The 13,731-nt window shown below is 34.9% G+C and overlaps 1 pseudogene; it reads right to left on the bottom strand.

Moving 5' to 3' along the window:
• LOC104727857 lies at window positions 6,717-11,341 on the bottom strand (annotated as a pseudogene).

Below are 13,731 nucleotides of genomic sequence, written 5' to 3'. Positions count from 1 at the left end.
AATATTCTATCTTCCTTGGGCCATTAACGGTGGGTCTGTTTAATATCCACGGGAGTATTTACATCTCTGTATATTTGTGATATTAATAAGCAAATAAAAAATTGGGAAACTCCTTTTTGTTTCTTCATATTTTGCGGAAAAGTATAAATGTAGAAACCTACTTTAATACACAAGTTATCATGCTCACCTAGCCCTAGGTCTTGAATAGTTCTTTTGATGTGGTTTGTATTCCAAATGAGAATTATTGATACACAAACCATTTGGGAGAGTTATTGATACACAAACCATTCGGGAGAGTTATTGATACATTAGTGGGACTCGTCCCATGGACCGATGGACCCTTATGAGATAAGCTACTCTAGCCTCTTCGGTCATCGTAGCCTCGGCTAACCTTGTTACGCTCCTTCAGATAGGTTTTCAGGGCAATGCTGCCTTGACGGTAGTCTTGGGTGCTAGCCTAGCCAATGAGACTCGACGATTGGATGGACACTTGACACTTCTGTGTTGGTCAAATCTGCTTGAGGACAGCAGTAGAACTTTTAGGAGAGTTTCCGTTGTGGCGCGTCGTGTGAATCATAGTCTCAGCTTCTCATTTCATACCCTCGAGTAGCTACGGTGGTACTGGATTTGGTAACAGTTTAGCCTCCGGTGGACGGTGGCGCCTTTTTTGCTATCTCCATTTGATTCAGGCCACAAGTATTCTTGACTCGTTGATTTTGCTTCAAGCCCCGGATTTGATCGTGTCTTGCTGTTAGCGTTGCTATGAGTTGGAGTAAGCTTTGCAATGTGTTTTTTTCTCGTGGGTGCGCTTTCTTTTATGTCCTAGAGGAGCTGGCTATAGTAAGGCTAATGGCGCTCGATGCGTTCTGGGAAAGCTCATGGATTTGATATTCGGTCTCTCTTAGACTCTCGTTTGACTTGTCTGCTGTTGACGGCCCATTGACTTTTTTGGATTCGGCTACTTGCAGTTGCTCTTATCTAAAACCATTTTTCTTTTAGTGAAATATTTCCCTTCGTCATTGCATTAGCAACAGACAAAACACAGGTCTTCTTTTCTAGAAGAGGTGGAAAGTTGGCGAATAGGAAGAGAAAATAAAAAGAAAAGGTTTGCCAAGTCGGGAAGATTTAGACTACGTCTTTAGTTCTTACTTAGCCCTTACTACTACGAAACACTCCATATTTCGTAGAACGGTGTGGTTCTCACATAATTAATAATATTAATTGTAAATATAATGTCGTGTCCTAGTTAAATTTTATGCAATATGTATTGTTTAAACCAATATAAAGTAAACATGTGGCAAAAGAGAGCCACCTCTCTCCTCCTTTTTGTATATATATTTTTTTTTTCTTATTTAGATTTCCTACAACACCACAACCTCTCAATTTTTTTGTGCTAATTTTCAACTATTCCCAAGGGTAGGTAACGCTATATTTCCCAAATCCTTTAATCATATGCTTTCCCCGTCTCTATATATATGATAAATCCAAAACACTCACACACACATTAAGATCATCACTCTTATGTTTTAATCGATTCTCTTGTTTTGTTTTGTTTTTTGTCTTAGAACACAAACCACCAAACACAACATGGCTGGGGCAACATCATCAAAGGTTCACGTTACTCCTCTCAGGAACGATGAGCGTTTACGTATCCTTGAAAATGCCACCGAGAAAATGAGGTCCCAAGGTGCGCTTGATACAGCACTTGACCTTCGTGCGCTAGGTTTGTGTCTCAAATTTCCATTTCGTTTATGCAAGCCCACACACGCGCTTTTCTCTTGTGTTCTCTTATTTCTTATTTTTAATTTTTTCTTTTCACAGCTTCTCAAACCAGTAACTACAATCGTTCCGAACTCGAACTACTTGTTTGTCTTGCTCAAGGGAATGCTCTGTCCGCCCAACTTTTGAAAAACGAAGGAGTGCCCACGACGGAGGGGTTGAAGCTAACAACCGGAGATTTCGAGTCTGCGATGGATGATGTGACACCGGCAACTCAAAGGTGATTTCCGTTGAATCATGAGTTTTTATACTTTTCAATGATTTTTTTTTTTTTCAATTTTTGATCGATAAGCTTTTAGGGGATGGATGCTGATATCTTTTCCATGATTTTATTTCAATATATTTTGTTTCCAGCTCATCCATACAAATTTTTTTTCCTATGGTTTTAGCTGTCCATGATGCTGTCAAGAAAGAAGGGCTGAGGAAAGTCGTATATCATGAGACGATGGCTACAATGGTTATAATGATACGTCTATTAATTGTATGTTATAATGAAGGTTTGATGCATAATTTACTACTTAATTGTTTGGTTATAATCATCTGATGTATAGAAATAGCGTCTGGTAATATACGTACTAGTGAATCTTATATTTGGACGGCTCTTAGTTTGCTATATGAATAAATAACTAAATATCAAAAATTCAAAATTTGAAGTACATTTGGGAAAATAACTTTTTTTTCTTTTCGTAAGATTAACATAATTAAGTTCTTGTCATTTGAATAAATATCAAAACTTGAAAATTATTATTCTTAATATCCAAAAAAAATATACTTAAAATAACTTAAAATAAATTATTGTTCATAATTTAAATATTCTAGATATTTTTGTTAAAAAATGTAAATTCTTGTCAATAATGTTATGGAACGGGTTAGAGTTAACAGAAATATGTTTGTATAGTTTTTTACGGGTTGGTCTACTAAAATACACAAAACATTTTAGTTTGATATCAAATGAGTTAACGAGAAGTGTTACGCAAATCTTAACCAGTCAAAATAAAATAAAATATATAATCTAATATTATAAAATCTAAATATTAATCAAAACATATTAAAAACAAATACAAAACTATATATTTTTTTAGTAATTATTCAAAAAAAATTTTGGGATATAAGGCGGGTTAAAATCTAATATTGTTTATTTATTGATGTACTCTTATTTGTTCTCAATTATAAATTCTTACGTCTATATATATATATATATATATATAATAACATATATACAATATCGACGTAAGAATATTGAATCAGAATGACGAAATATATCTGTAACAAGAATGACGAAAATATCTTACGTCTATATATAAATTATTCGTTATATAATATATAATAATATATCTGTAATAAGAATGACGAAAATTTTAAGAGTTAAGACATGAACCGAATTCGAAGTTAACCCAAAAGTTCATCTATAATGGTGGCGGGGTCATGAAGACATGAACCATGAGTTGAAAGAGGAATTATTTATTATATATAAACTAGATTTTAATTGTGCATATTTTTTATTATTTTTTATATTTTATATTGTATTTATTTGTTAAATTTTGAATATTTTTCAAATAGAAGAGTAACTAAATTTCCCCGCGATTTGTGCGTTATATGTTTATATTTATTTTTAACCCGCAATATACTTGATGACCATTTGTTTGTTATATTTAGTTTATTTTGTTTAGTGCTTGAGATTTTATTTCGATTTTTATTTATTATTACAAAAAATAAAGGATCTAAATACATAGTAAATCATTTATACGCTATGATTAAGTCACATTTTTCCTAATGATTTAATTATTTTACACAATCTTAGATAAATCAACTTTATTTTTATATGTCAAATATTATAATATTAATATTGTTAAAAAAAAGAGGATTTAACTCATGTTAGCACAAATTTATTGATATTTTATTAATTCCAACATGTCTTCTTTATAACTCATCTACTATATAACCATATTATATAGTATTTTCAAAAATTATAATTTTACATATTCGTAATATTTCAAAATTTTATTAATTTTATATATTTTAATTATAATAGTTAAATAAATGTGAATCGAAGTTCTTCTTATATTAAGAATCAAAGACCACAGGCTTCGGAAAACAAAATAGGAATAAAATTGTTGTTTTCTTTGTTTGCAAAGAATTCAGAGATAGAATATCTTCAATACACAATAGAAAGTATGGTTAAATATATCATAATTTCTGTTTTCATATTGATTATGCTGTATTTTTTTAAATTGGAATGGTATGTAAAATATTTAGGAAACAACATTTGAAATAATGCTATTTTAGGAAATTTCTTAGGAATTAATTTTGTAAATAAGTATAAATAAAAGGGTAGAACCCAAAATATATTTCAAAAATGTATATATAGATAACTATGGAGGCTTTTTCACAAAATGGAAAATTCTTTACAATATACGAAGTTCCAAACTTGTGCTTCTACTGCTGGAAATGGTCCTACTTCTTCACATTGATCTGTAACTAAATAAAGACCTTTTTCGATACTCACTAAGAGTTCACTGATTTTTAATAATTTCTGTTTTTTTTTTTTTGGGATTTATTAGGTTTATGTACTTTTCATATGTGTAACTTTAATCTTCAATGTATATATTCAGAGATGATATGTTGATAATACAATATTACTTACGTTTCTTGTCACCCAAGAATTTCCTCTTGCCATACTCTGTTTTCTTCACAGAACTTAGACCCTCCTCTGTTTTTGTTTTTTATGAGCTCGCAAACCTACCTATACATAATTACACACAATGATTTAGAGGGGTATTGAACTTGTATTTAGAGTATTTTTAAAATCACTTGTTATTTTGATGATTTAAAAAAAAAAAAAAAATTCTTTGTTATTCAACTTGGAATTCATGTAAAGTCATTTAAAAATTAAAATAATATACAATCTCTTGTTATTCAATCAGTGATTTACAAAAATTACTTGAAATCTAATGTTATTCAAAATATCACAATTTAAAAAAAAAATGCTGTTGTGAATGATTCTAGAAGACTTTTCCTTATTTTTTAGTTGAAAAATATGTCTAACAAAATCATACCCTTGAGGTAGTTTTTTAAATGATTTCAGAAGAAGAAAAAACTGTATAACATGGGAAATCAAATTTGAAACAGAAAATCAATTTCTGCTCTCACCTAGACTGCTAGACACGTCTTCTCGCTCTTCCCCACTCCTTCGCTCCAATCCTACCACTGGTGAATTCGGTCTTGGTCTGTATTAAGATCGGAGAGCTTGGTGGATTAACAATTCTACTTAATGCTCTTACTCAAACAAGTTTAATTTATTTACTGTCCAGGAAATCCCTACAGAATTGACAAATGACCTAAAGCTTGTCTATCATTGATTCATTGTGGAATAACTGCACGGAAGCTGCCGGTATGTGATTTCATTTTTTGGCGGGTGCTTTTTTTTTTGTCCTTATCATCTCGTCTGTGATTAGAGCACAATCCTCAAATAGCTGTTGAGATTCTGGCCAAGTTGATTAACTCCCGAGAGATTGTTGAGTAATTCATCCATGTTATCGGTTCCACCATTTACTAGAGCTGTTTTGTAAATGGTATAATTATATATTGTTTTCGATCTGTAGCAGCAAGACAAATACATGCAAAATAGGCTTGTACGGCTTGTTTGCGTCTTCTTAAAAAGCTTAATTCGTAACAACATCATTCAACGGTATGCATTCTCTGTTTTTGACTGATTGCTATCAAATTTGGGGATTTTGCTTTGCTAATAACACAAAGAAAGATCAACAGATAGAAACATTCACAGAGGAATTTGTAGTCTATCATTATGCTTTACACAATTGGGTAACATATATGTTTTTTTTTTTTTTTTTGTGTGGTAAGTGTAATAGTGAAGGATCTATTCATAGAAGTTCAAGCTTTCTGCATTGAGTTTTCTCGGATTCAAGAAGCAGCTGGTCTTTTCCGGTCCCTAGGCCTAGGCTGCTAACAGTTGACCATGAAAGGTTTGAACCGATAATACCAACTGCTGGTTCTGATCCAGAGTTGTTGTTTGATTCGACGAAGTCACTTATTTTATACATTCAATGTATATGTTTGTTACATACAGTACTTGCATGTATTACTATATTTTCCATTTTAAAGAAATGGTTGAGTTTAAGTATAAAGAATTGTTGAGAACAACGATTTGTTGAATGCATTGTTATTGTTCTTGTTTATTGAAAGTTCAAGCATAGTTTAGTTTTTGTAGCTCGCTCTAGTGATACGATGGTAGCTGTAAGAAAGATTCTGAACCAGGGTGGTTCGTATGCGACGAGGACACGGTCCCTTCCTTCTCAAATTTTGTTCTTTTTAATTTGTGTGGTAAAATCACTCAAAGTTTAATAATAAAATCTCAAACAATCACATTTCATTTTCTTTTTAAAAATATAAAATCTCTAATAAGAATAATCAAATCTCATAAAAACTCACTCAATCATTCAAAATTCTAAAATATTAAAATCCTACCAAATATTTTAAAATGTCAAGACAATTACCCCTCTAAGTTGCCTTAACAAAATGTTTTCCCCAATTCTCTATTTAAGCGAGAGCAGCATGAGCTAAAGCAATCCTTTCACCTCTTGCTAAACAAACAGCTATGGTGACTACATCACTCAAAATTGGAGATCAGCGGTAAAATAAATAAAATTCCATGTAGATGTATACTTGTACTGACCAAGTTAAGAGCCTCTAAAGAATCAAATATTAATTTTAACAAAAGGAAAAGGATTACTAAAATAAAACCATAACCACATATTTAAATAGAATCATTCTTTTTGGGTTTAGTTAATTTATAGAGTTTGATAATCCATTACGACCTAAACCAATCTCGGCTATGCCATCTGAAGGCTCCTGCAATGTGAGTCTTATCCTGTCCTCCATACAATTTCATTACACAAACAATATGTGAGTTCCTAAAATCAGATGCTAAATTTTCCTGTAACTTCACCAAGGCAATCAAAGAAGTGAGTAATGTTGAGTTTCTCCTTCCTGGTGTAGATACTCCCTTTAGACCTGCCATCTCTTCGGGCTGCCATTTCGATAAGAAAGTACAGCTGCTTGATTGGAATCTATACGTAACATGTGATCAAATGATTAATTAGAAGTATGGTCATATCATAATTATAGTCCCTTTGGTTTGTCAGTTCTAATAAAATAGTATGCGATAATAACTAAAGACACAATGAGATCGAGACCACATACATCATTAAGGGCTTTGGAAGCTTCTTTGATATCATCCTCTGAGAACACATCTAGTTGCTCCAGCACCTGAAGAATGAAACATGTTAGAAAAGCTAGGACTGTTATGATGCGCCAACATGACCCATTTACATATGTTTTTTCCTATAGAAAATTTGGATTAAAAAAACAAAAGTATAGCCTTAAGTATGAAACCTAACACTGGCCCTCAAACATGAATGAAAAATAAGTGTGTTGCAAGAAAAACAAATTACCTTCTTTGCATCTTGTGTCCTCAGTAGTGGAACAGAGTATGTGACTGAGAAAACTTCAACCAAACCAAGAGCTTCTAAGAAGCTTAATTCACTTGTTGTACCAAGTACAAGAAGTTTGCTCCCCTGTCAACAAAAAAAACAATAACCAAATTAGTGAGATATCATGTGAAAATTACTTAAATTTTTTTAACCAGGAAACAAACCTCCGGGGGAAGTTTATTGAGACAGATTAACAATGTTTGAAAAACCGTGTTTGAAAACCGTGGTCCAATTTGTGAGTATTCCAACAACCTACAACAAAGTAGGCATAAATAAGAATTTATGAAACAAATCAAGTAATGGAAGGAAAGAAAGAGTAGAGATGTATGCACGACCTTTCAATATTGTCAAGGATAATAATGCTCGATGGTGATCTGTATGCATCCTCAAAGGCCTGTTCATTCACACCAAAACAAGTGTTAATAGACAATCAGAGCACAATATAAAGAAGTAGCGCAATATTTTTTTAAAGCTAGGACCTTGGCAATGCGAGCTGATTTTGTGCTCTCCTCAAGACCAGCCATTGTCTCTGCAGACACCTGTCCAAGTGGTGAAACAAAATTATCAAACAAAAAAAGAGGCAACAACTTATAAGGGTCCAAAGTTACTAACCATGCACAATGAAAGAAAAGAGCAGCACTTACTATTTTAACATATGGGAAGTTACTGTTCATGCCAATGGTTGCTGCTAAGGCAGTTTTCCCAATGGCAAAAGAAGCTTAGATATTAGAAAACGCTAGAAACAACACGCCAAAACATAGATAACGTTTGTTTATCTCTTTTAAAATAAAGTATGTAAAGGTACCTTCCCCTAGGTCCCTCAAGAAGGCAAGTGAGTGGAGGACTTGTTTCGATGACAACTTGGTCAACAAGAAACATGACTGTTTCGTAGATGAGCTTCTGCGGATCAACACAGTCCACAAATCCCTGGGGTCTATATATATATAGGAAACATTATACCAGCATTAGAACTTTTCCTTCAATTGAGAGCATTAATTACTCAGATTGTCTGAAGAGCAGAACAATTGATTCAACCAAATTTACCTGCAGTTTCGAAGGTCCTTTGAAGAGGCTCCAAATGCAGGTTTTACTTCACCTAATGCTTGAAGAAAATCCTCCATTGTGACATTGATATTCTCTTCATCCACTGGTTTTGTGCTAGCAAGTAATAAATGCCTATGTCACAAGTAACAAGTCACAAATCATTTCTGTCAATCTTATAAACATGCAGAACAGAATTGGCAATTATCAATGGTTTGAACAAGTATAATCGATGAAAGCATACCAAGCTCCTGGAGATTGACATCAGGAGAAAGGAAAGAGTTTTCCTTCATCATATTCGTATGAATCTAAAGAATTTCTAAACGTCCAGCCTCATCGGGAAGGCCAATCTCAATATGAACCTCTAACCTTCCAGGCCTGTAGAACTCAAAACATTATTATCTATGTCCACTAACTCAAATCTAAAGTAACACACAATACATTTTGGATGGCATCTCGTTAAAGTGAATATAAGAATATATAAGAATATAAACTACTTTATACATAATTGGATTAATAATGAAATGACACTACTAATTACACAGGGAGGCATAGAGACCTTAGAAGAGCTTCATCAAGCATATCCTTCCGGTTTGTCATTCCAATAAGTAAAACATTGTTCAAGGCCTCCACACCATCTATCTGGAAAATAACAAGTGTTAGCCATATCTGAAAAGATAAAAAAAACAAGTCTATTTTTGGGCCAATAGCTTGATCGTTTGCAAACCTGTGTCAGGAGCTGGTTTACAGTACTGTCATGGACACCTATGCCATCCCTGCTTGATCCTCTTGACTGAAATTTTGCAATACATATAATTTATATAACATAGTTTTAACTCATATAGTCTACCAATCAACGATCATTGCTCAAAAAATTCGACGGTGTATATGATTGTTCGCTGCACTGAAGCAACATTCTACTCTCCAAGATCAATAGGGAAGCATAAAACATGAGTGTGTTTTAAATGACCGTAGCTTTAATAAAGTCATGTACCTTACAAATAGCATCGATTTCATCGAAAATAATGACATGCAGCTCACTGTCATCACCTGAAAAGTTTAATAAGAATGCCAAAAATTAGCACACTTGCAAGAAAAGGATAACATAAAAGCACAAGGCAGGTTCTTCCGCACCAAGGTTTTTCTGGTCATTCTCAGCATCAGCAAACAGGTCTCTAACATTCTTCTCTGTCTCACCCACAAACTTGCTTAGCACCTGAGGACCATTCACGATCTATATGATGTGAAGATAAGAGAGAAAGAAAAAAGGAAGGATTTAACACATTTATACTTCTTGAATAAAGTCAACAGAACATTTGTGTTAAGAGGATCAGAAACAAACCTTTGGCTCCTTTCCATTAAGCATTTTTCCAATTTGGCGTGCAATCAAGGTCTTGCCAGTACCAGGAGGTCCGAAAAGAAGCACCCCTTTAATGTGCTTTGTCCCAAGTCTACAAGATCAAAAGAATATTAACTTTAAAGGGAGTTCCACGCAGCATAAAACTTTCAAAAATCTGCTTGAAGAACAAATCACAAGAGACCTGTTGCTGACATGAGGAGGAAATATACGAGAAGCAAATGCTCTTCGGAATATATCAACAAACTCTGCCTTTAAGCCACCAATACCAAGGGACTGAAGGTTGAACTCCTTCTATTTAAATATTTTGCTAGTAGCAGCCTCTCGCTGGTTGATAACCTGTTACACAAATCAGGTTTCGGATAGCAAGTAACATGTTGAAGTGAGATTACATGTTGAAAGTAAATGTCAATTGGATTGACTGTCACACCCAAGTGATTAAACAAAAATGTGATTCCAAGAGAATTGATAAAAACCAGACCTTTATACCAGTTGCATTTGATGCTTCAAACACAAAATATGTGTCGTCGCAGATCATCCCTCTTTCTATGCCATTAAACTGGTCTTGCCCCTCTGTTACCCGCTCGATTGACCGTAAAAATGTAATTACTTCCATGATACTCAAATGTAACTCTCTGGCCTACTGTCAAGACCTGCATATAAGCATGCATAGTTTCAACGTGAACCAATTTTCAAAATATTCAACGTGAACCAGTTTTCAAAATATACAAAGCATATCTATTAGGAGCCAAATTACAAAAGGCCAAGACATGATATACGAAGCAAGAATCAAAAAAGATTTACCTGGTTAACGAATTTCCTCTTGAGTTGGGTTGAAAGAAGCACAGCATCAACCTGTTCGTTTTTAGTGCCTTTCTTTACAAACTCTAACTCAAGTGCCAGCAAAGTCAGATCAAAATATTCAGGAGGAACGAATCTGCAAGAAACAGAACAGTCTTTAGAGACAGACCAAACAAACTACGAGACAAGACAAAAATCTTTAAAGGACCCCCAAGTGTGAGAAATACCTGCTGATGGATACCAAGTCATCAGCAGAAACTCTAGCATGTCTTCGATGAACAGCATTCAGAGCAATAGTTCTATCATGGATGCTCTCATGTCAAGTATGTAACAGTTAAGGTTAACTTACAAAAAAGAATTGAGTAGCAGTCCGACTAACTGAACCCAATATATATAGTAGGGCATTGATACAAATAAAGCTCACCTCTTCCTATCCGACCAAACAAACAAAAAGTTCAAAACCTAAAACTTGAGGACCAAGATAAAAGTGGCTAAATTTCTAACTTTACACGACCGGCTCCGTAAAATACGGGAGTAACAAGTGAGGTAGTTCAATATGTGTAACTTGAGAAAACTATGTACTACTTGAAATCAGAAATCGCATTGTAAGGGTAGCAAATAAACTTGAAAACAGAGGTAAGATAACAAAAGAAAAAAAAAGATATGACAAAGATAAAACGAAGACGTCAGCGACGTTGGCGAGGAGGAGATCGGTGCCGGGAACCGCGAATTGACAGAGATCAGAGGGTGAGCAGTAAGCGAGGTTGGTTAAAGCTAGATGAGCCGCCGGAGTGGTGGTCATCTTCATGGTTATGACGACGGATGAATGTGATGATCCAGAGCGATCCGCCATGACTTGTAAAAGTTGTTTCCTTCGTTGAGAAGTATAATAAACGGCGAGGAGAGTCAAATTCTTTTCCCTTCAGACATTGGGGGATAGTACTTGACTATAAATAAGTTTTTTTCCTTTTTTTTTAAATCTCCAACCCTAATGGTTGATTCGTGAACCAGCCACAATAGAAACTTCACATAATTATCTAATTAAGGTAACTGACATTTTCCAAAAGCCAATTAGGCAACAAAGTATTCAATAAGTAAGTTCCAAAGAAGAAAAAAAATGTTAATTGGTAAGTTACTTTTGTACGATATCTATCACAGGACAGGATTCTGTTTGAACTCATGTTAAACTAAAGTGATCTTCATGGACTACTGCGAAATAAAAGTACAACCAGGCAGGAAATATATGAAAAAGTAAAGTCAATATGTCATATTTAGGTGACGTGGTAATAATATTATTAAGTTATTTGCATATCTTTGTTTTAAGAAGAAAAAGTAAAAATTCTTCTTACCAAACTTATAAAAGTTTGATACTTTGTATTTTGTAGGATAAACTAGGTCTAGTAGATGAAAGGTGGTTTCTTTTTTACAAGTTGCTTAAATCCTGGATAGTTCTAAAGTTTGTAATACTAACCCATATTAGTTACTCAAAAATAAATTAATCATATAATTAATATTAAACAAATCAAAGCAATCCACTAACTATTTAAACCAAAATCATCTTTCCACTAGAGAAACCTTCATAGGTTTCTCAATCATTAAGATATTAAGAGCATTGTTTCTTGTCAAGGAAGGTTCATAATTCTGGAAAAGGAAATGATTGTGATCACCTATTCTTTGAAGTTCAAGTCGTATTTCTTGTCTGATGAGTAGAACTCGGATGCAGCGACATCCATTCCAATGACAACTTTGCCAGTGTATCCAGCCTTCTCGATGGCAGTCTTGAGCAGTTCAAGACCTTCCTTGTTCTCCTGAATGTTTGGTGCAAATCCACCTTCATCACCAACGTTTGTTGCATCCTGGTCTTACAATTACTTAATCACACACTGAAAAAGAGCCAGAAGAGTAAATTCGTCACATAAAAGAAATGTGAGACAAGTCATGTTAACCCCAAGGGATCAATCAGTACAACAAAAGACATGTTGTTTGACTTAGAATACGTTATTAAATCATAATTCACCAAAATGATTCTATGATTCAACATATATGTCTACTACATAAGACAAAAGTAACGAATAACAAGAACCTACAGTGAGTTCTACCTGATCAGCAGATCATAATTTTTATAATAAAAATAAAGAACATAGGACGAAATGATAGTCTAGAGCTATGTGCTTCATGTGTGAGTGAAAAACAGGGTTTGCACAAAGGAAGGTGGCACCAACATTATCACAATAGACGATCGGTATGACTTGTATATGGACGCCAAGCTCAGTTAATAGATTGCAAATCCAACGTAGTTTAGCAGAGGTATTTTGGCGACTGCTCTGTATTCGGCTTCAGTGGAGGACCTAGCAACTGTTTTCTGCTTCTTTGCGGACCAGGAGACAGGGTGAGTACCCATGTAGACAATGTAGGCGTTTGTGGAGACATAATCATCAGAGTCACTAGCCGCAAGAGAGTTGTGAAACCCAATACTAAGTAGATACGCCCGTAACTCCGTGTACCAAGCACGAGGAGCTTGCTTGAGGCCGTAGATCGCTTTACGGAGGCGACAAACATAGGACGGTTGATCGCTGTCAATGAAGTCGGGTGGCTGCTCCATGTAGACCTCCTCGTTGAGAGTCCCCTGTAAAAATGCATTATTGACATCCAATTGGAGAATCGGCCACGAAGAGCTCACGGCGACATCGAGGACCAAGTGGAGTGTGGTTGATTTGATCACTGGACTAAAGGTCTCCGTGTAGTCACGACCGTATTGCTGGTTATATCCCTTGGCAACAAGACGAGCTTTGCACCTGCCAAGTTTGGCATTTGGTAAAAAATTATTTTTATAGACCCACTTACATCCGACGATATTGTGATTTGGTGGTCGCGGAATCAAGTCCATTGTCTGATTTTGAGCAAAGGCGTCTATTTCTCCGGATATAGCATCTCGCCATATTTTGTCTTTCAACGCCTGGTTCAAGGTTAGAGGTTCAGTGGGATAGGGAGAGGATAAGGCAGCAGAGAGGTTTAGTTTTGATTTGGGTTTGATGATATTATTTTTACGCCTGGTCTTCATAGGGTGAACATTTTGAGTTGGGGGTGGAGGTACGATGACGGGATGAGAGTCGGTGGACGAGGGATCGGAGGTCGAGGGAGAAGTGGGTGTCGAGGGTGGTGAGGTGGGTGTCGAGTGATGATAAGTGGGTGTCGGGGGTTGAGAGGAGGATGAAGACGTTGGGTTGTGAATAGAGTGGGCTG

Source organism: Camelina sativa, chromosome 11 (assembly GCF_000633955.1).
Source record: "Camelina sativa cultivar DH55 chromosome 11, Cs, whole genome shotgun sequence".
NCBI classification, from domain to species: domain Eukaryota; kingdom Viridiplantae; phylum Streptophyta; class Magnoliopsida; order Brassicales; family Brassicaceae; genus Camelina; species Camelina sativa.
The sequence above is the reverse complement of the archived record's forward strand: the minus strand, read 5'-3'. Positions and strand labels throughout refer to the sequence as shown.